The sequence below is a fragment of the Canis lupus genome, chromosome 14, assembly GCF_011100685.1.
Source record: "Canis lupus familiaris isolate Mischka breed German Shepherd chromosome 14, alternate assembly UU_Cfam_GSD_1.0, whole genome shotgun sequence".
NCBI lineage: Eukaryota > Metazoa > Chordata > Mammalia > Carnivora > Canidae > Canis > Canis lupus.
In genome coordinates this window covers 60,639,702-60,662,832 of record NC_049235.1, presented here as the reverse complement: position 1 = coordinate 60,662,832, position 23,131 = coordinate 60,639,702, and the positions used below count along the sequence as shown (strand labels likewise).

Sequence of the window (23,131 nt, the reverse complement as noted above, 5' to 3'; positions counted from 1 at the left end):
CATGCAGGGAGCCCGACTTGGGACTCGATCCTAGGACCCCAGGATCACGCCCTGGGCCGAAGGCAGGTACTCAACCACTGAGCCACCCAGGGATCCCCTCTTTACTGATTTTTAGTTTGGCCCCATTGTGGCCAAGTAACACACTCTATCAGTTATAAATTCTTTGAAGTTTGTGAACTAGAATATGGTCTATCTGATATGTGCTCAGGCTTTTGGATGTGTGTTCTGGGCAGAGTGCCGACATTAGATTCTGCTGGTTGGAGGTGTTGAACTCTGTGTCACTGCTGGTTGTCTCCCCTCGTAGCTTGAAGCCTCCAACTGCATTTGTAGGCTTGTATATTTTCAGTTTTATGACTTTCACTTTACACATTTTGCAACTCTTTTTTTTTTTCTTTTTAGCACACACATTTAGGTTAGCTATGTCATCTTGGTGGATTGACTTATGTAATATTCTTGTGATTTTCTTTGCTCTGAAGTCTGTATCTGAGTCCTAATTTCCCCTCATCAATGTTTGCATGATATCCTTTTGCTTAGATGTACTTTCAGTTGCCGGTATCCTATTTGAAGTGGGTTTATTGTAAATAGTATACCGTTGGGTCATGGTTCTTAATCTGTCCATCTGTCTTTAATTGATGTATTTGAGCCGTTTATATTTAATATAACCATTTTTAGGTTAGGGCATAAGTCTGCCATTTCATTTTGTTTCCTCATTTTCACTTCTTGGTCCTGCTTTCCTATGGATTATATATATATGTGTATACATGTGTAAATATATATATATATATATATTTCAAAGACTTTATTTATTCATGAGAAACAGAGAGAGAGAGGAAGAGACACAGGCAGAGGAAGAAGTAGGCTCCATGCAGGGAGCCCGACGTGGGACTCGATCCCGGGACCCCAGGATCACACCCTGGGCTGAAGGCGGTGCTAAACCACTGAGCCACCCGGGCTGCCCAACTTCAGTATATTTTAAAGTCATATCTGCAATAAGTAAATCCTGATAGCTTTCTAAGAGGTAGCTGTGTAGGTATGACCTACGTAGACATAAGTTGTGACAATCTACTGGTATCACCTATTTGCCAGTCCTATCGAAGTATAGACTCTCATTTTTGTTTTAGATAATTTCCTATATTCCTGTGTGTGTCTGTGTGTACCCCCCTTCTCCCCATCTTCATCCATTCATCTGTCAGTGGATACTTAGATTGCTTCTCTATGTTGACTATTGGAGATAATGGTGCAATAAGCATAGGGGTTGCACATATCTTTTTGAATCAGTGTTTTTGTGTTCTTTGGATAAACACCCAATAATGGAATTATTGGCTCACAGGGTATTCCTCTTAATTTTGCGAGGAACCTCCATATTGTTTTCCACAGTGGCTGCACAGGTTTGCATTTCCACCAGCAGTGCACAAGTGTTCCTCCCCTCTCCCCACGTCCTTGTGAACACTTGCTGTTCCTTTCATTTTAGCCATTCAGACAGGTTTGAGATCTCATTGTGGTTTCGATTTGCATTTCCCTGATGATGAGTGATGAACATCTTTCCCTATGTCTGTTGGCCATCTGTTTGTTGTCTTTGGAAAAATGTCTATTCAGATTCTCTTCCTGTTTAATTGGATTCTTTTTTTTTTTGGTATTATGTAAGTTCTAAATATATTCTGGATATTATCTCCTTATCAGACATATCCTGAACAAATATCTTCTCCCATTCATTGCGCAATGTTGATGGTTTCCTTTGTTGTACAAAAGCTTTTTATTTGGATGTAGTCTCGATAGTTCATTTTTTTGACTTTTGTTTCCCTCACCTTAGGAGACCTATGTAGGAGAATGTTGCTATAGCTGATATCAGAAGTTAGTGCTTGTGTTTTGTGGTTTTGTGGTTATGTATCTGACATTTAGGTCTTTAATCCATTTTGAGTTTATTTTTGTGTAGGGTATTAGAAGGTAGCCCAGTTTCATTTCTTACGTGGGGCCATCCATTTCCCAACACCATTTATTGAAGAGCGTATCTTTTCCCTGTTGTATAGTCTTGTTTCCTTTGTCATAGATTGACCATAGAAACATGGATTTATTTTGGGGGCTCCATATTCTTCTGTTCCATTGATCAATGTGTCTGTTTGTGCTAGATCCAGAATGTTTTGAGTACTACAGCTTTGTGGTAGGTTATGAAATCTGGAATTGATATTTTGAGCTTAATTCTTTCTCAGAATTGCTTTGGCTATTTGTGGTCTCGTGTGATTCATACGAACTTTAGTATTCTAGTTCTGTGAAAAATGCTGTGATGCTTTGAGCAGGATTACATTAGATCTATAGGTTGCTTTGAACAACTTGGACATTTGAACAATATTCTTCCAATCCACGAGTAGGGAACATATTTGTGTAGTCTTCAGATTCTTTCATCAGTGTTTTTTATGATTTTCAGGGTACAGGTCTTTCAACTCCCTGGTTACATTAAGTCCTGGGTATCTTATTCTTTTTTGGTCCCATTGTAAATGGAATTAGTTTCTTTTACTTTGTTGCTAGTGTATAGAAATACCGATTGCTGGGTATTTTGTATCTGCAACTTTACTGAATCCCTTTCTTTTCTAAGGGTTTTTGGTGGAGTCTTTGGGTTTCCTATATAGAGCGTCTTACCCAGCCATAAAAAGGATGAGATCTTGTCATTTGCTACAACACGGATGGACTTAGAGGGCATTTTGTTCAGTCAGACTGAGAAAGACAAACACCCTAAAATTTCACGCATGTGGAATCAACAAGAAAGCAACAACAAAAGAAAAAACAAAAAGCAGAATCAGGCCTATTTTAAACAAAGAACAAACTGATGGTTGCCAGAAGGAAGGGGTGAGGGCGTGGGGTGATAGGTGAAGGGGAGCGGGAAAGGGTCTTCCAGTTTGGGAAGGAATGAGTCATGGGAATAAAAGGTGCGCAGAATAGGGACTGTAGCCAATGGTACGTGACGGCGATGTATGGTGGGGCTGGGAGCTCCACTTGTGGCCGACACAGCGCACGTAGGGAAGTGGAGTCGCTGTGTACCTGGGACAAAGACAGCACTGTCAACTATCCTGGAAAACGAAGTGGATGAAATAATTGTTTTTATACCTACTCTCGGAAATAAGTTTTGCTTCAACCACCAGCGTGGTTTAGAACTCTGAAAGGAGGAAAGGCTGTTATGTTTACCTGCGTTTCGGTTTATTCTGTTGTTCTCCCTTTGTGATGGTCCAGGGTATTTGCTTTTGGTCTCTCTTCTGGTTAGAAAACACTTCAGCCGTAGCTTTAAAGTGGGTTTGATTGTGACGAGTTCTAGTTTGACTTTATCTGAGAAATTCTGGATTTCCCTTCTATTTCTTGAGGATATTTTGTTGAGTTACAGGAGTGGAGGCTGACGGTTTATTTCAACTCTTGCGTGACATTGTCACTTCTGGTCTCCAGGATTTCCAGCGAAAAATATATTTTCTATAAAGTATATCATTTTTCTCAGCTGCTCTAATGATAGGTCTTTGGGGTTACTGTATTCGGGGTTTTCTGAGCTGCTCGAATCTGTCGGGTTGTCTCCTGGAAAACTTGGAGAGTTTTCAGCCACCGTTCAGTACTTTTTCAGGCTCAGTCTTGTTGACTGATTCTGTTTCTTCTCTCCTGTGATTACAGTGACAAAGTTAATAATCCCATAGTTTGCCAAGGCGCTGCGCTGTTCATTGTCTTCAGTTTATTTTCTTTGTTGTTCACATAGGCCATTTCCTATTCTGCTTTCTAGTTAATGGGGTTTTTTTTTCCTGCTCCCTCCATTCTGTCGTTAAATGAATTCACTGAATCTTAAATTTTGGTTGTTTCATTTATAAAAATGTCAATTTGTTTTTTTCCTTATTTCCTTGTTGAGACTTTTGATTTCTCTGAGGCTATTTTTCTTCCCATGGGTTTTAAATAATTTTAATTGTTCTTTTGAAGTATATTTATGGTGGCTGCTTTAAAATCTTTGCAGAAACCCAATATCTGTCATTTCACTATTGGCGTGTGATCCTCTCTTCATTCAGCTTGAGATAATCCTGGCTCTTGGTTATGATTTTTCTATTGAAATCTGGATATTTTTGTACCCTGAGAAACTCTGGGTGTTATTTAAACGTTGTGTTTCAGCCGGTTGTGTTGACTGCTGGCAGGGGCAAGGAGGTATAGCCTAGGTTCTTTATTCAGCCTGTGGACGTGCATATGAAGGCTCTTAAGTATTGCTGGTTGGGGAGTCCTTTCTCTCTCCACGGACCCCATGGCGTTCCCATTGGGTGATGGTGAAAGTCTTTAGTTTCCACTCGGCCTCCTTTGTCCCCACTCAAGGGGGAGAGATGCCACCTTGAGTGGAGGCTGCAGTCCAGGCTCACCGTATTTGCCTCCAGTGACCTGGAAGGAGAGTGCTCGCTGTTGCCCAGAGGACTGTAAACCCGCTTCCTCTCCTACTTGGAGGTATTTGGCACAGCCAAGGTGGGAGCGTTCAAAGCGTGAAAGTCCCCAAAGAAGGTAAATTATAGGCTTCTGCTTGACCTCTGCTGGCAAGGGTGAGGAGAAGGGGGTAGGTTTGGCAAGTGGTGTGTGTGTGTTTGGAATAGAGTGGCTGCGGCCTAAATGTTTTCTGTCTTTTCAAGTTGCACGTTAGTTCTTTGGCTAGAAGTTCTTTGGGGAAGCCTTTGGGTGGGGCTTTGTTTGGTTTTGGCCCATCGGTGTTTCTAGGTGCCCTACATCTTCAGCTCCAAATCTCAATATATGAGACGGAACCAACCAGTGTCGCTTCTTGGTTTCTAGCCTGTCTTTTTCTCCTTAATACTCATGTCCTTATTTTCTGTATGATAAACGAGATTTTTAGTTGTGCTTAATGGGAGGAATGGGGAAAAATACATCTACTCAGTCTTCCCAGAAGCAAAAGTTAACTATACAGCACTTTCTAAAGGTTAAAATTCTAGAAATCAAAGACCTTAGTTTTCACCAGGGGTTAGGGACCAGGTGGGGTGATGATGTTCTTAATGGGCCTTGGGGTTTTGTATCGATGGCGTTGAATTAGAGGAACCATCACGGGTGATGAAATCACAACCTAATGTGCATATACAGGGAATACAAATTAAGCTGGGGAGATTTAAGATAGATGGATGGTGTCAATGTCTATATGGTGGTTTCAATATTATTCTCTACTTCTGCAATTATTACCCTGGAGCAAACTAGACAGTGGACCTTTCTCTTTCAGCTGTGTGCGACCTGCAATTATCTCAGTAAAAATTTTAATTAAGAATAAGTTAATGAATTCAAAAACGCAAAAACTTTGTTTCCAAGACTAAAACTATAAGGTGTAGTCACAGAAGTCTTGTTTTCGGTTATATCCCCTCTTTCCCACGGGAACCATATCAGTGTTTTTTTTATCCTCTTGTTGTGAAAATACATTTTATATCTATTTTAATTTTGCTCCCTTGCCTGCCCGCTCATCAAGGAAGAATCCTATTGGAACATCATTGTGTATCATCCTTTTTCATTGGGTAGTTTTCCTTGATCGCTCCGTGTAGACTGGTCTCCATAGTGCGCTTAGAGCTCTTTATCCTTGCGTTGGTAAACCAGAGTTTGTTCTTAGAAATAATGACACTATATTTGTGCTGCGGTGGTTATTTTGTAATTTTGTATTCATGAGCATGTCTTGGAATACACTAGAAATGGGGTGTCTGGATTAAGTGTAAATATTTGCCATTTGGTGAGAATTTTTAATTCTGGAGAATTTATAGTACTAGGGTGGGTTAATCCTCCTTGTCACCCAATTACTGTACTTTTTCTGGCTGCTATTGCTATTTTTCCCCCTTGAACTCCTCAGTCAACAAATGAAGGGCATCTGCATTGTTTCTTTGCCATTGGATTATGTCTTCATTGTTTCATTGATTATAAAACTTAGTATATGAAAAGGAGGGTGTACCAATTGAGGAAAAAATGGACTTCCTAATAAATAGTGTTGAAACAACTATAAACTTAGAATAGTTCCTCACGTAATGCACAAGAATAAGGTCCAAACTGAGAATAAATTACAAATACAGAAAATGAAATAGGACGAGCACTTAAGAGTGGAGGAGACATTCCTATACAAGGTTCAAAACAAGAGGCAATTAAGACATTTGTACATTTGCCAAAGTTCAGAAGCAAGGTCGAAAAATCAAACAGAAGATCTGCAGTACGTGTCACATAGAAGGAGGACTAATCGTGATTTATAAGGAGCTACTGAAACTGAAATAAGAACCTAAAAGAAAAAAGGGTGGAAGAGAAAATAGATGCCGGTGGGCCTCGAACGTAGGGAAGGATGAAAGCGATGGTCGTGGAGGAAGCCGTCCTTGGCCCAGGCGTCAGCGCCCCGAGTCCCGCAGGGCCCGAGGAGGCACCCGGACCCAGGAGCCCGGCGTCGGGGCTCGTGCCCAGTGTGCCTTCCGCGGGGAGCGGCTCAGGGCTCGAACTCTGTACCTAGCAGGTGCGGTTCCTCCCGCTGCCCACGTGCCCTTGCACACACTTCTGGACTTACCTCAACTTGGCGTCTCGTCAGTGACCTGGGGATGGTACAAAAGCTTTATCCCGGGTGATTTCTGTGACAATTAAATGACACATTAAGTGAAAATCCGCTTTTCCATGACTTGTATCCTCACCGGTTGCTGATTTTTGTTGGACGGCGGTGGGAGTCGCTCATTAGGGGGAAGATGTAGGGGCGCGGGCGGGTCCTGGGGTCGGGGTCAGGCCGGGGGCTGCAGGCCGTGGTGGGGAGGACGAGATGGGGAGCGGGGCTCAGCGCCCAGTGGCGCGGACGTGAGGGCCTGGGCCACGGAGGACAGAGCCGGGTGCAGGGCGGGCGGGCCTCTGCCCAGGGAGGTCTGGTTGCAGTTCCTGCGTGGATGCGCCCAGCACGGCCGTGCCCTGCGGTGACAACGGCCTTCTGAGTTGCAGCTGATCTCACCCGTGCATCCGTGGTGGAGCCCTGCTAGCCTGGCCTGGGCAGGTGGGACGGTCCCCTTTAGGAGGGAAGAGCAGCCCCCCCGGGCCTAAGGACTAAGGCTGCGTGTCATCACTGTCTGCAGGGGATGTGAATGCGTATCTCAAAGCAGAAGCATGTTTACTTGAGACTCCTGGAGGAGAACTATCTAGAAGAGGGAGAAAGAGCCCATTTTCATAACTTGGACTTTTATTACCTCATCAGTGTCCTTTTTCATTCCCAGCATCGAGATGTTATGACCGTATCCTAATCTATTAGCCATTTACATGCTAAGGTGGTGTTTGAACAAGGGATAGCATTGCCATTTAGTGCCCGAAGCTTGGGACGGAGGTTCTGGGGTCCCATTACGGTGGGCGGACAGACAAGGGAGGCTTTTTTTTTTTTTTTTTCTTTTTTCCCCCTTCTTCCCTGAAATACCGCAGCACTGTGCGAGTAAGACAGGACTTCGAGATGAGCCTCAGGTATCTCTCTACTGAATAAAGGACTGAAAAGTTTGAAGCGCACTCCTTGATATAAAATGATTTCTTTAAACGCTAAATTTGAGAAATTTAGCAAGTGGAACTTCATCTTGAGACCGTGGAATCTTTTGTTCTGACGAGAACCTGGTTGTTGCCTAAGCAGAATGATCGCAATTAGAGCTGCTGTCTGCGGGTTGAAAGGAAACTTTGCCGCCAGTGGCTGGTAGGTCAGAGGTGGTAAATGATGCAGTTTGATGGCCCTGCAGGAACTGGCGAGCCTATTCCGTATTTGTCTTGTCAAGGCTTAACGATTCTCTGGAATATGAATTTTTGTTTTCCGTTATTAGCCACGGCAGGGTTGCTTTTTTTCCCCTCCTTTGAGGCCTGCTTCTGTTGTGTCTCTCCGCGGTCTGACCTGCCGAGAGCATTCCTTGCTTGTCTGCAGCCAGGGAGCAACTTGGACAATGACGTATTTTACCTGACTTCTAAATGACGGTTAGGGTTTTGATCTTTTGTTAAAAACTGTAGAGGAAGTTGCTGGGGTATGGCTTTTGTGAAATCAGCGGTTTTTCCAGATGTGAGGTCAAAGCATAATCATTCGAACTGTGTTCTTGAGCATCACATGCAGTCGTGAGCACAATTCTTTCCAGAAGCAAATTAGCTAGCATTTTGGGTCAGGTTAGGAGTCTGTCTCCAGTAGGTGAGCTTTGCAGATACTGTTAAGGCTTCCGACGAAGGAAAGCATACGGGACGTGTGGAATGGTGATGAGCTGCAGGAATATGTATTTACATGTTCAGACCACTTCATTGTGGCTGTGCTGCAAAGTCTATGCAGGAATCTTTTTTTTTATTTTCTATTTTTTAAAGCCTGCCTCACATCTTACACACATCTTGACTTTTGCCTGTAAAACCGCCTGCTTCAGTTTTACTTTCCTTCATGCTTTCTAATTTGGGTTGTTATTTATTTATTTGTTTGTTTGTTTGTTTATTTATTTATTTTTGAAGATTTTACTTACTCATGAGAGACAGAGACAGAGCGAGAGGCAGAGACCCAGGCAGAGGGAGAAGCAGGCTCCATGCTGGGAGCCCGACGCAGGACTCGATCCCGGGACTCTAGGGTCACGGCCTGGGCCAAAGGTGGCGCTAAACCGCCGAGCCACCCGGCCTGCCCTCTAATTTGGGTTTTAAGCTTTGTGTGAAAGCTCCATGGGACTGACCTAGGAATAATTCCCGCTCAGCCTGGGACGGTACACAGACCCTGCATCAGGTGTCTAAAGGAGGCATCCATGAACCAAAATACAGCCAATTCAGTAAAATGACAACTGTGTGAACATCTTGAGTCACAGGAACTTATAAAAAATAATGAAATGCTGGCTATCTTTAAAGCCATAGAATCAAATGACTCCATTTGTATTTATTGGTGTAAATACAACCTAAGTATTTTGGGCTTTGCGGGCCATAGCGTGTCTGTGGACTCTTGCAGCGCAGAAGCCGCGCCAGCGCCCAAGCAGATGGACATGGTCGTGTCGCGGCAAAACCGGACACAAGGTTTAACCTCACAGAATTTTTGGTATATTGTGAATAATATACTTGGTTTGAAAAAACAAGCCGTGTAAACACAAGAATACCATTCTTGTAGGACGTACGTTTCCTAAGCCCCACGACACAGATTTTCTAGTTCTTACTGGTACTGTTACGGTTACGTGGCGCAGCTCCAGGCTTCTCGGAGTATTTCATGTGATGTTTCCGAGCTCTGCGTTTGTTTCAGGCTTCACTAAATTGAGAAGATTTCATGTCATTTTGGTTATGTGATCTGCTTTGCATCTCTCCTTCTTCCCCCATAGGATTTTGCTGATATTCCCACCCAGAATGTTCTCTGCTTGACCTGTTTTTCAAAGTGCTTTCCAGGAGATCGCTTGCAAGGCAGACAATCTGATGCAGTTAGACTTTGTCATCAGGTTCCACATGCGAGCTGTGGGCGATTTGGGCCCACTTTTCCTTAGCCTCATCTTATTCTGCTTTAAAATGGGAATACTGGGGATCCCTGGGTGGCTCAGTGGTTTGGCGCCTGCCTTTGGCCCAGGGCGTGATCCTGGAGTCCCGGAATCGAGTCCCACGTCGGGCTCCCTGCATGGAGCCTGCTTCTCCCTCCTCCTGTGTCTCTGCCTCTCTCTCTCTCTCTCTGTGTGTGTGTCTATCATGAATAAATAAATAAATAAATCTTAAAAAAAGTAAAATAAAATGAGAATACTAGGACTAGCTCTGCACCCCGCCCCCATCCCTATACACCGCACGCGAATGAAGTAATTTTAAAGCCGAAGCTGGGAGAAATGCAAAGTACAGCCGTGAGCTCCCACTACATACCTGTTAGATTGGCCAAAACTTGGGACATGGACACCACCAGATGCTGACGGGGAGCAATAAGAACTCACGTTGCTGGTGAGAATACAAAATGGAACAGCTGTTTTTGGAAGATGGTTTGATGCCTTCTTAACCTCTCTCCGTACAGTTTAGCAACTGTGGTCATTAGTATTTGCCCAAAGTACCTGAAAACTCATGTTCACGGGGAAATCAGCACATGGATGTTTATAGCGGCTTTATTTATAGTTTCCAACAAGTGGGCGCAACCATGATGTTCAGTAGGTAAGCGGGTAAATAGCTGGTATGTTAAGACGGTGAAATATTCAGGACTTAAAAGAAATACCAAGCCATAATAAATGCAGAGGAATCTTAAAATGCATATTGCTAAGTCAAGAAACCAATTTGGAAGGCTTCTTTTTTTTTTTTTAATAAAATTTTATTTATTTATGATAGTCACACACACAGAGAGAGAGAGAGGCAGAGACACAGGCAGAGGGAGAAGCAGGCTCCATGCACTGGGAGCCCGACGTGGGATTCGATCCTGGGTCTCCAGGATCGTGCCCTGGGCCAAAGGCAGGCACCAAACCGCTGCACCACCCAGGGATCCCTGGAAGGCTTCTGTATGATTCCAGTCATCTGTAAAAGGCAAACTATAGAGAAAGTAAAATAGCTGAATGGTGGTTGAGGGATAGGAAAGGGATGGATGGCTACAGAGCACAGGGCTTTTAGGGCAGTGAAAATACGGGGACATACTCATGGGTACATGTCGTTAGTATACATTTGTCCAAAACCATAGAGTAAGCCCTCAGGTAAACCTAGGCCTTTGGATGATTATGATGTCAATGTAGGTTTATTAACCGTAGCAAATACACGTCTCTGGAGGATTTTGATAATGGGGCAGGCTGTGCATTTATTGGGGTAAGGGGTCTTCTGTGGGGACGCTGCTGTAAAAATAGTTTTAATTAAAAGCTGGCATGGATGAACATGACTTCTAAAACTTTAAGTCAGACCTCCCTTCCCCTTGGTTAAATTTTCTTTTCTTTAGGATTTAATACTAGTTAAAGCATAATGGATAATTGGTTTCAGGAGTAGAATTCAGTGATTGCTCACTTACTTATAATACCTAGTGCTCATCCTAACAAGTACATTCCCTAATACCTGGTTAACATTTTTATGGGACGTACTCCTTTTTCAGGGTTTCAGCCTTTGAGGAAGGAAAATAGGGGAAGTTAGTACATTTGTAACTTAAAAAGAATCCTTGATTAGTTAAATATTTCCCATTATTACCCTTTTTTTTGGTGCAGTACTAAAAATGCCCTTACTAAATAAAGCCCTGAAAAAGTAATTGAGACCAAGCTATTCTTTAGAACTGTGCAGTTTTATTGCGGTGGTATTATCAGAATATTCCTGAACAGCCTACATGCATTTCCAGGCATTTACTTAAGTCAAACTTTATGATATTAAAGTTGAGTTCTTAAGAGAATTTCTGAACCTCCAAGATTCTTAACATAAATACGCAAGGTAATTTACCAGTGATGGCGGTTTGGCTTGCTTTTGGACTAGAAAACTATAAACACTCCATTTGTGGTCAATAAACAGCTAGAAATGATGAGTTATATAACATCACAATAACATTTTAGCAAAAAGACTTAAATGTAATTATCACAAATTAGCATAATTAAGCAATATAATTATTGTAGGCTGTTGATATAATTTGGAGCTTGGACTTGAATAGAAAACGAAAGTGTTCTTATGCATGATTATACTTTGTTTTTTTTAATTGGGAGTAGGAAGAGAAGAAAAACCCCATAAATGCAGGTATTGATTTACATCTTGCAGGGAGGGTCAAAAGGGACTTAGTACAGATAAAGATGTAATTAGCTTGTACTTTTCTCTAAGATAATGTTGACTTTGAAAAATCTTTCCTTCTACCTATTGCTGGTTTAAAATGTGAATGGAGGAAGAATGGGAAGTGGTGGGTCCTTGGTTTCCTTTTTCACAGCTTTTCCAGCTGTGTTCCGTATTGGATGTAAGACCGGAAAATTCCTAGCTTTATGAGGCTCAAGGAGCAGTTAACAAACAATATGTTGAGAGCCCAAAATAACTACTAGGTTTTCACTGTAATAACAGTAGTGTTGGTTCTACAATAAGTTCGTAGGAGGATATACCATACTTAAAATGACCATAAATTTAAATAAACCATACTAGCAGTAATGGAACTAGATATTTTTAGCATCTAACCTGTAATAACTGGAAGACAGTAATGATTGAAATACTGAAAGAATGAATGCTTGTGCTAGATCATGCAGAGAGATCCCTGAATATGATAAGGGTTGGACCTAGCATAATGGAGGATGCCCTCCACACCCGTTCCTATAGACGACTAATACTTGCAATTCCCATATTATAGTTATTTTACACCGTATTTTTTCCCATAACATTGACCATCTAAGAGACTTTTTTTAAGCTTTCAGCATTTGCTCAGAGTTTTAGATCTGTAACTAGAAGTAAATGCTGCTTTCATTTTTTGAAGTTCTGTTTTGTCAGTATATCATGAAAATCCTTTAGAATAACTCAACATTTATAACTTTCATGGGCTTATGGCATCATACAGTTGGGGAATTGATGTGTTACCAGAAATCACTGAATAAGGTACTGGTACAAGTAGGTTGTTTTAGTTCTTGGGGACTTGAGTCTTCAAATTCCATGAAAGGAAGTGGACAGGTAGGAGAGAAATGAGTAAAATTCCCAACTAGCTGAGGACCTAGAATACTAGAATCTTTAAAAGATTGAAAAAGCAACAGCAAGTGATCTAAATGATTGAAATAGAGTTTGCTCAGTTTACCAAATAATTTCCCTAATTAGTAGTCTTGCTTAGTAGTGGGTAATACAGAGTGGTTTCCGAGGACTTTTTTTATGTCCATATGTAAAAACACCACTTAGTAATATGCATTTAAGATTCCTCAAGGTCTTTTCATGGCTTGATAGTTGATATTTGTGGGTATTTTAAAATACATTACAAAGCTGTTTTGTACTAAGATGTGCGGAAGCATTTCTTAGACACTTGTTATCACAAAACTTTAACTGAAAATTTAAAAGATATGAAATAGACAACATATATGCAGAAAATGATGTGAAACCATGAGTCACTAAAGGGACACAGCCTTGTTTCCGTGGCAAGGTGGTGTCTTGCCAAGTACTTCAGAAGCCCACCAGTGTCCTAAGAATCCAAGCGACTTGAAGTCCTAAGTTGGAGTTATCCATATATAGACCTCCACACGCAGGTGTGCGTACCTGTACATCAAAATCCTATCTCTCTATAAAGGTAAAGGTGACTTTCGTAGCTCTTTCCTTTCTCCTGAAAATACACAGAAACAATCCAGTAATAATGAACATCCCTGGTGCCAAGACTGAGTTTTGAAATACTGCTTTCCATAAATTTATCCAGTATCTTAGTTTTACTGAAATAGAACATTATTGTGGCAAATTCTGGGCCTTCAGAAAATGTCAGGTGGATGCTATGCCTGTGTTCAGAGCTATGTGAATTCAGTTTGCTTTATGTACATTGATAATGAAAACTTCAGTCTCAGTCTGAGGAATCAACCTTGAGCTCCTTGAGCTCCACCTTCAAGACAACACTCAGGTGTCTGCATCCTTCTTGTCCACTCTGGAGGAGCAGTTAGGTTTTGTCACTTCACTGCAGCAACCTGCAGCTGCTGCTACCCAGGTTTCTAATGTCCTACTGCAGGACCTGGGTCAGTAACATCCTGACGGTTAAGAATGGTGGCAAAACATTCAACAGAACTATACCAGAATTCAGTAAAACTACACTTAATTCTAAATCACAAAGGTCTGTAAGCATAGGAATGGAGTCATAAAAACACGAGCATAAAAATGTAAGGATTCCAGTCTAAACACCACTGCACCATCAAAGTATCAAAGGGTTCGACCTGGAAGCAGAAACTTTTGCAAAACTTGAACAAGAAAACCTTAATGAGATTAATGATTTACCACAAAAGGAGCAAAGAGAACTTTAAATGATGTCTTCATGAGATATACGGGAGCGTCCAAGTGTTATGGGCTGAACGGTGCCCTCAAAATTCATATGTTGAAATCCTGATCCCCCATTATGCCAGAATGTCATCTGATTTGGAGAGCAGATCTCTAAAGATGTCACCAAGTTAAAATGAGGCTGTTACGGTAGACCCTCATCCAGTCTGGCAGAGGGGACGAGGACATGCAGAGCGAGACAGGGATGCATGCGCACGGGGAAAGACCGGGTGAGGATCCAGCAAGAGGGCGACCATCTATAAGGCAAACAGAGGGCAGAAAGAAACTGAACTTGCTGACGCCTTGGTCCTGGACGTGAAGCTCCAGAATTATGAGGAAGCAAATTCCTGTTGTTTGAGGCACCTGCTCTGTGATACTGTTGTGGCAGCCTCAGCAAACTAATCAACGAAGGGAGCAACACACTTGGGAAGAGACCCCCTTCTCCAAGGCTGGAATTTGAGATCTCACTGTAGAGAGTATGGCTACAGCCCACATGTATCAGAAGTCGACTGGGGAAAAAAAAAAAAAAAAAAAAAAGAAGTCGACTGGGTTGTCCAGGCCAGAGCTGTGGAGAAAAAACCTATGTAAGTGGTAATTTTGGCAAAAATTCCCGGTGCTAGCCTCGGGAACTCATGGTTTTGATCTGTACTGTTCACTGAGATAGCTGTAGGTTTCTCGGGCTAGAATAAGCTGCAAGAGAAAGAAAAGAATCATTAGAGTTGCTGTTAATAGATGACAGGAATCTGGGTGAACAACTTTTTTGTCTAGAAACATGCAGTTATTTAAGTCAGTGTTAATGGATTTATAACATAAATGCTAGTTTAACTGTCGTTGCCAATATAGTGAAGTTACTGGGGGGAATTAATCGATTAATCGGGCAATACATTGTAGATTCTGGCCTCTATTTCCTCATCACTTTGTGTTTTCTTTTTTTTCTTTTTTTACTTTTTTTTTTACTTTGTGTTTTCTTTTCGCTTGGGTCCGTCGTAGGATAAGAAACAGCAGGTCAAATTTTTATTCCCAGCTCGAGGCCAGTTCATTTTAGCGTCGAACTGAGATAGTTATAGAAGTGATTTATTCACTCAAAAGGGCACACTCCTCTTCGTCGTCCTCAGAAAGATTTATGTAGGAAAAGATGTTTGTAGCTTTGACTTGAAATCGCTTAAATGACCAGCGTTATGAATAGTTTCTGACGACACAGGTCTCCTCCCATCAGCGCCTCCGCCACACAGAGTATCTGAGAACCTGAAGTCACTGGGGCTCCTCGCTCTTCATCGGACTTTCGGAGAGGATGGTGCGGCCCACGTGCGCACGTCCCGTGCTCCGCCCGAAGGACCACTACGATGAGGGGCCGTGACTTCTACTGGAGCAAGTAGAGAGCTTGGCCGGAGGGTTCGCAGGGAAGCACCGAACAAGCACCCATGAGGAGCCAGGGGTCCAGGTCGGTGTGGCTGCGTCCTCATACACAGCTGTTTGGGTTTAGGCCTGGGCAGGGCGGGAGCACATTGGTAGTACCACGCACAGTGGTTTTCCTTTTTCCCCTTTTCCCCTTGTTTGGGGAAGGACCGTGGAGTGTGTAGTGTTGCCCCCGGTTAGCGTTGGCTTTCTCCAGCCCTCGATAGTTCTGAGACCCTCCCCCTTGGCTTCTCCCAGTACCTGTCCTGGTTCTCTGATGGCTTGGATCACAACCAGGGAGGGAGGTTATGACGTGTTAGGGTAGAGAAATATGGGAGGAAGAGGTAGTTGACTTCAAGTCCAGACCTGGAAAGGTCCTATCAGGTGTGTAAGCATGTAAGGTCTGTCAGTGCAGTCATTACATACGGGGAAGCTGACCCCCACGGTGCGCGGCGTCCTGAGGACGCCCTGTTACAGCCTCGGGTAGGAATCTCCAGTCACAATAATTCAGAGGTTTCAGAAAAGCTTAGGTATTCTCTTTCCCGTTGACTCACTGCCACACATACTCAAGTTGAACCAGAAATGCTTGGCGTTTCCTTAAAAATGCCATTGAAGAAATAACCTGTGAAAATGGTCATTTTGCTCCAAGCCAGGAGATCATTGATTATCAATGATTCCAAAACTGTCACCCATTCATTTGCACAGGATTTCAGAGCAGATGTTTTATTACATTAAAAATATTTTCAGAAAAGAGAATGTATATCTCTGGTAGTCAAAAAAAAATTGCTAGTCTTCAGTGGTTGTGAATGTTTATATTCCAGCTGATGGTAGATGCTTATAAGTAGGCCTTGTTCTGGCTTAGAAGATGTAAAAAAAGTCACTTACTTGTAGAGAGCACGATCGGGGGAGGGACTGAGGGGGAGAGAAAATCTTAGGCAGGCTTCGCACAAAGGAGAGCCTGACGCGGGGCTCGATCTCAGGACCCTGAGACCATGACCTGAGCTGAAATCAGGTTGGATGCTTGATTAGGCCTCCCCGATGCCCACATAGGAAGCCATTTGAGAGGACGTTTCGCCGACCTACAGTACATCATGGGCCTCGAGGTGGTGGTCAGTAACGCATTAGCTGCACGTGACACCCGGTGCTCGTCACATCACGTGCCCTCCTGAACCGATGGCGAATTTAATTTAAATGCAAAAAAAAAAAAGTGGTGTGTGTATACACGGCTCGGAATATTAATCAGCAACGAAAGTGAATGGGATCTTTCCATTTGCAATGGCGTGGATGGATCTGGAGAGCGAGCAGAGTGCTAAGTGAATAACCAAGTCGGAGAGACAAGTACCATGGGATCTCCCTCCTGAAGACTCCAAGAAACAAACCCCAGACGAAGGAAAGAGGGCAACAAGGAAAGACTGTTGTAGAGAACAGACGGATGGTTACCGGGGGGACGTGGGTGGGGTGGGTGACGTAGGCGAAGGGCAGTAAGAGCACATTACCTCGGTCACTGAGCAACACATAAAACTGCGGGATCACTGTTCTCCGCCTGAATCTAACAGAAGAATAGACGTAACGTAAAGCATAGAGATGTTCGCTATGGGTAGGGAAGGCCGCCTCTTTATAGACATCAAGATAGAAGCCCTGACACCTGAGTGTTAACCACGCTGGCGTGAAAATAAGATCTAAAGTAATTAAAAAGAAAAATTGGGAAATGTTTGAGAATAAGGCATTAGCCAGTAGTGGGCCTGTGGTGTAAAAACACAGAACTTTTTCTTTTCTTCTTCTCCTTCCGTCCTTCCTTTCTCCCTCCCTCCCTCCCTCCCTCCCTTTCTTCTTCTTCTTCTTCTTCTTCTTCTTCTTCTTCTTCTTCTTCTTCTTCTACTTCTACTTCTACTTCTACTTCTACTTCTACTTCTACTTCTACTTTCTTTTTTTTTATATTTATTTATTCCTGAGATACACAGGCAGAGGGAGAAGCAGGAGAAGCAGGACTCAATCTCAGGGTCCCGGGGTCACGGCCTGGGCCAAAGGCAGGTGCCCCACTGCTGAGCCACATGGGCGACCCCCCCTCCAAGAAAAACTTTTTATAGGTGGGAGAGATGGTAACTACAACTTAGCATAGTGAGCGTTTCGTGATGGATATAAATGTCCAATCACCGTCACACACCTGAGATTAATATATTGTATGTCAACTACAATTAAAAATAAAATGCAAATATGGGGAAAAAATGAAGTTTAAGGCAAGTTCACTGGTTTTTTCTTCTATAGAAACACCGGTTATCCCAATGCCCTGCTGTGATGTTTGCAGCTCAAGATTAAAGCTTTGCCCTTGGACCTTTCCAAGCAAACTTGGAGTTTGGGTCTCGTCCCACCGTCTGAGACCAGAGGATCGTGGTGGCTGGGAACGTGGGGCCACCGTGGATTGATGGCTGGGGTGTCCCTGTTAGTCACTCGAAGCAAAAGACTCCCTGTGAGCCTGGTACTGACCGTCCCCATTCAAGACATAAAATGATAAAAAATGAAAAAAAAAAACCAACAGTGGGAGCTCAGAAGCTGGAAGCTTGGGGTCAGGAATTCCCGTAGTGATCCGTCCCCTCAGCTGGTAGGTTGGGCTGGGACTGTGCCGGAGGAGTCAGGCTTCCGGATTCCTTGTGGTCCGTGAGAACCGCCCTGCGGGCTCGGAAGGGCCCAGGGCTCGGCTGATACTGTCTTGTCTCTTGAGGGGCACATTCGTGAGGATGAACGGGGGGGGGGGGCAGCTTGGTTCTCGAACTTCTCTTTGTTGAGGGGCCAGTGGGGTCAGGCCGGATCCGTGAAGCCCCCACATCACCGTCTAGAGCTTCAGGGTTCCTGTGCGGAGGCCGTGCGCCCCCTTGTCCTCCGCTCGTCATCGTCCGTGGCGCGTGGCAGTGGACCCGTGTCCGGGACCCCGGGCGGAGGCTCCCCGATGAGGTGTTTGCTCCCTGACTCTTCCTCTTGCGTGACCAGAGCCGGACTGTGGGACGCCGGTGATGGCCCCTACCTTGCGAGGAGGAAATGGGTCTCCCCAGATCGTGACTTCTCTGCGGCATCCTGGCGGTGCGTGTCCCCACCCGGGACGCGCGGCTGTCTAGGGCCGGAGGGGCCGGATCGGGGGCTGCGCGCAGGGAGGCCCGGGGTGTGTTCGTGGCTGGCCGCTGAGGCCCGGGACTCGGGGCGGGGCGGGGGGTGGGTGGCGTGTCCTTAAACACCTGCCGTAGCGACTTACCCACGGGGCTTTCTTCCCAAGTCCCGCTGCTTCAGAGAGATGAGCAAGAAAAGGACGTGAAGGTGAAGGTGCGAGGCCACTTGCCACGTGCAGAGCCGTGGGCTTCCGTGTACGTGAACTTGTCCCCGGGGATCGTGGCCCCGCGCGGTCTCCTGCAGGGGCACCGGCTTTCACTGTTTTTAGCGATGTCATTTGTCGACCCAGTGGTTTGTTCCACTGCAGTCCATGCGTGTGTCAGTGTCTAACGGCGCGGACCGTTGCGGTTAGTAGTGGGCCTCGAGGGTCTGCTTGAGGAACCTGTTCTCTCTCCTGAAGAACAAGCCCGCGTGCTGGGCCGCTGCCAGCCCCAGAGGGGAGGCGTGTGGCCCGTCCGGGGCGGACGCGGTGGCTGCGAGGGCGCGGGGTGCGCCGGGTGGCGGCGGAGTCCGGCCGCTGCTGCGGGGCGGGGGGTGACAGGCGCTAGGCCCCGGGCGGCAGTGGCCCCACTGGTTGTGAAAAGGAGCAAATCTTGGAGCAACTATTTTTCCCTCTTAGAAACGGAATTACAGGTTCGGTGTCTTAAAAGCTGGACTTTCCCTTTTCCATGTGGGGTGGTTTCGGGGGGTCTTCGGCGTCCGGAGCGCAGATGCTTCCGTAGTAGGGCTGTAAGCTCCATCCAGGTTATTCTTGGTACGTCCGGGAGCTTCTGACATTTGACCCGCACCGACCCCGCTCGCGCATTCCGAGTTTTCTCTCTTAAGAGCCCTTTGCATCTTGTCGCCTGTCCTTATAGTTAAACCCTTACTGAAGTCTCATGGTTCAGTTGTCTTGGCTTTTCCATACGGATCTGTAATTTCTAGTAAAGGCGTATCTTCCTTTTTTCAAAATGCTTATTTTTGATTAGTACGGTTGCACCAGAAACCCCAGTGTGTTGGTAGCAGCGGCGGGACGAGGTCCCCTCGCCGTCCCTGGTGTAAATGGGAGCGTGCCGGTAGCTCGCAGTGACCCGTCATCCGGGGCCTCCAGCCACATGTGCTTCCCTAAGGGGCAGACTTCAGTGTCGCTCCTCGCCTGCTAAGTACTTCTTATTTGCAAAAGGGTGACGGAGTCCTTAGCCCCTTCCAAGCACTAGTATGATCACAGGGCTTTTGCTCTTTAATCCGTTAACGTGACAGATCGCACGGGGCCACGTCTTTCTCGCTGGACCTGTGCCCTCCCGGCGTGACCGTCAGCGGGTTTGGGGACTTTGTTGTCTGGGGACTTAGACGTGCAGGGTCGCAGGCCTTTTCCAGCTACCGAACCAGGATCTGGAGTTCCGCGAGGCTCTCAGGTGGGCTCCCGGGGGCGCAGGAAGGTGCGCGTGTGCACCCAGGTCGGGTCGGGGCACCCGTGTGGGGCTGCTTGTGTGGGTGCGCGGTGGCCCCGAGCATGGGCTGCCGTACGCGTCCAGCACAAGGCTGTGCAGGTATTGGGTATTTTCTGCGGAGGCAGAAATTGGGTGCAGGTATTGGGTATTTTCTGCCAGAGGCAGCCTCTTTAAAGTTCACTATTTGCTTGTAGGTGGCGGGGCCAGGACGTGTCGATTTATCTCCCCTAATCTTTTAGGTCTCAGTGATTTTTTTCCTACAGCAATCTATTAACCGGGGAAAAAGTGTGAATATACGGCATCAAACCAAATCCCCTAGAAGAGAAAGTGAATAATAGAATATTTTTAAAGAGTCGTAATTGTGAGGTGCAAACTAAGTGCCACCAAGTTCAAGGTTTTCAGTGAAAAGATTTTTTGTTCAATTTGGTTCCATTTTAATTCTTCAGGTTACTTATGCGTCGTGTACTTAATGAGCTACACTCGCTAAAGATATGCTTGCAGCTTCTATTAAAAAACACTTGTTTCTTGGATTATTTGGTTACTCTATTTCATAGTTAATATTTTCAGATAAATTGGCAATATTTCAGGGTTGGTATTTAAAGTGCTGTATTGTTGAGTGCTGGGGATCTGACTGCCTGGAAGCTGACTTTGTTCACAAAACCGCTAGATGTATCACGGGACTGAAAGCGTCACCAGGATTTTCACAATGGAAGACCATTTTTCTAAATGTGGGTTGTGCATGAACAGACCGTTGCTCGAGTGCTCCTTGGCATTGATAGAGGACTTTTCTGGGGATCAAAGTGCAAAGTAAGGGCTAAGTACTTTCTGCAAAGGGGAGACTTCTCTTCCCCCTCTTGTCTTAGAAGAATCTGGCAGCAGGTAAGACAAACTTCTATAAGTATCTTCTACGAGCTTAGGAAACTTCAAACATTTCTCCTGTAACAAAACTCTTTTGTTTTCCTCCTGGAACAAGAGTTCCACGAAGTAGTTTAAAATAAAATGGAAATCTCTAAGGTTCCAGTACAGTTGGGTCTACAAAAACATTGTGATGGAGAATTCAAGATTTTAATAAGAATTCAAGATTTCTAATAAGAATCCAAGGTTTTAATAAGAGCTCCGCATCGAGTCTTTGGTTTGAAAGGCTATTTTTAAATATTTTGTGTTGACTAAACCTTTGTGAAGACTAACCTTTTGGTGGGCTTTGTAGTATTTGGGAGAATAAAAGGCATGAGTATAGGTTGATATAGAGACAGGCTATAAATGCCATCCAGGTAACTGTGATCCCCCTTTAAGGGGTTTATCATTGTTTCAGCTAATTCGTATCTTAGATAACTTAGTCTGCGGGGAAGTTTATATGCTTCTTTGGCTTTTCATCAAGGAAAGTAGCGTTTGACCTTGCTTCGGGGGCTGAGCGAGCTCCGTCTTGAGCAAGCAGTCACGGTTGACTTGAGATTGGTGTGTTCCGGGAGGTGCATAGAGTGAGGAGTTAGGGAAGGAAGGACCCCCTTGGTTAGAGCGCTTGATAGGTGTTCTTGAAGGTACTGTCAAGGTGGAATCCCTCTCTGAACTTAAGTCAAAGAATAATGTTTCGGGGTTAAGGGTTGGAGGGATGGACCGAGGAGTTTTAAACAGTGGAAGTGGAAAGATACGGGGGAAACTTGTGAAGTCCTACGTACTTGACACCGTGAATCTGTACTGCTTTTAGGGAAGCTTTTAGTGTATATATGGTACAGCTGAAGTGTAGGACTTTTGTTTTCTCATTTGCACTCAGCGCTCTTTGCATGAAGTGAAGTGTTCGTGTTGGATTGTTCGGACATGCAGTCGGGGGTCACAGGAGGACTGTGCAAATCCTGCCCAAGGTATATGGACTGGAAGTCAACGTAAGACAAACGCGGTGCTATAGGGTGAGCAGTTGATCTTAAGAGACCAGATGCTGTCCTGTTAGTTTCTTGGCTTGGGGTAAGTGATGTACCTTTATTCGTTCACTCCATTTATGTTTAAATGCATCATCTTGTAATTCGGTTTCTTTGTTTTGCTTTATAAAATACGTTGTTTAAAAGACATCAGATCTACTTTACTTGAAATCCATGGTTTCATGCTACTCAAAACCTTTGATAATCTTAGAGGTGCTTCTTTAAAGGCTGTTGAATTTTTAGTAAAAAGTAGTTTAAAACGATAGGTTTTCTGGACTTTTTTTTTTTTTTTTTCAGGTTGTTACCAGAAAGGTAGTGATCTCTGTTCACCAAAGGGTATTCTTGGAGATACATTTTGCTTTGGTATAAGATTGTGATTTGATTGATAGACAATGAGTCTGCCTTTTGTTTATAGGCTTGTTGATTTTTAATATTCAGTATGAGAAAGCAAATGGGATATGTAGGATTTGGTCTGTTTACAGCCTGACTTAGCCACTTGACTTAGTTCCCTTAATCAAACACTTAATACAGAATGTAGTTTTTTCACCAGAGATTTTGAGAAATGATTAGATGCATATAAATCATCTAATTTAATGACAACATTGAGATAAAGATGCATTTATTTGTGGTTTAGTCAACCCGTTTGATAATTTCTAAAACTTAACGGGCTTCAATTCTGAACAAACATTCTAGATTGTGGTTTATAATTAGATTGAGTCCCTTTTTTTTTTTTAACATTTAAAAATTCACTCTGAAATTGAAAAACTTCCAAGGAATGCTGTCTTAATAAAATTTTATGTCTTGCTATGCCGAGAATAATTAAAAAGCAATAAAATATGTTGGTAAAGTCAGCAAATCACAATGTACTTGGTAATGGCATTCTGTGTAATCTTTCTCCAGATTGTTTGAAAAGCTGTTGTTAATCTGGCAGATGCTATTAATTCCTCTGCTGGTAAATCTCACTGTTTCAGTCTTACCCTTTGCCCAATTCAGAACATACTCAGGATTTAGTTCACATTGAGTATCAAATAACCCAAGGAAGACTAGAATATTCAAAAGAATGAACCAAGAATCATAAGGTTTAAGAACTTGTGTTTGTGTCTGTGAAAAGGACACTCATCTCATCCATCTCTAGTTTCCCCAGTGTATAATTTAAAGTTTAAAACTTAATATTTTATCCTAAAGTGGAAAAACATTTTCTTACATAAGATGTGATGTAAAAGTAGGAATCTCAGCGTCTGAAACTCCTACGTTACAAACTGGTCATCTGCACTTGATCGCACGAGGACAGTCTCACGCAGCAGATTTAATTCTTCCCTGGCCAGTGTGGTCTACACTGTTCACGAACAGTAGTGTAGACGACTAGTAGAATTGAGG

At 44.0% G+C, this 23,131-nt stretch overlaps 1 protein-coding gene across 25 annotated transcripts in view; it reads left to right on the top strand.

Annotated features, from left to right (window-relative positions):
• CADPS2 (calcium dependent secretion activator 2) overlaps positions 1-23,131 on the top strand; it is a 452,803-nt gene that overhangs the window by 34,167 nt on the left and 395,505 nt on the right. The window contains exon 1 of one of the 25 annotated variants that reach the window (XM_038557500.1): positions 21,599-21,800. The exons of the other annotated variants lie outside the window; for them this stretch is intronic. The gene's annotated coding sequence lies outside the window, so the exon portion shown is untranslated. Of the gene's footprint in view, positions 1-21,598; positions 21,801-23,131 lie in introns of those variants that run through there. 25 annotated transcript variants of the gene reach the window in all.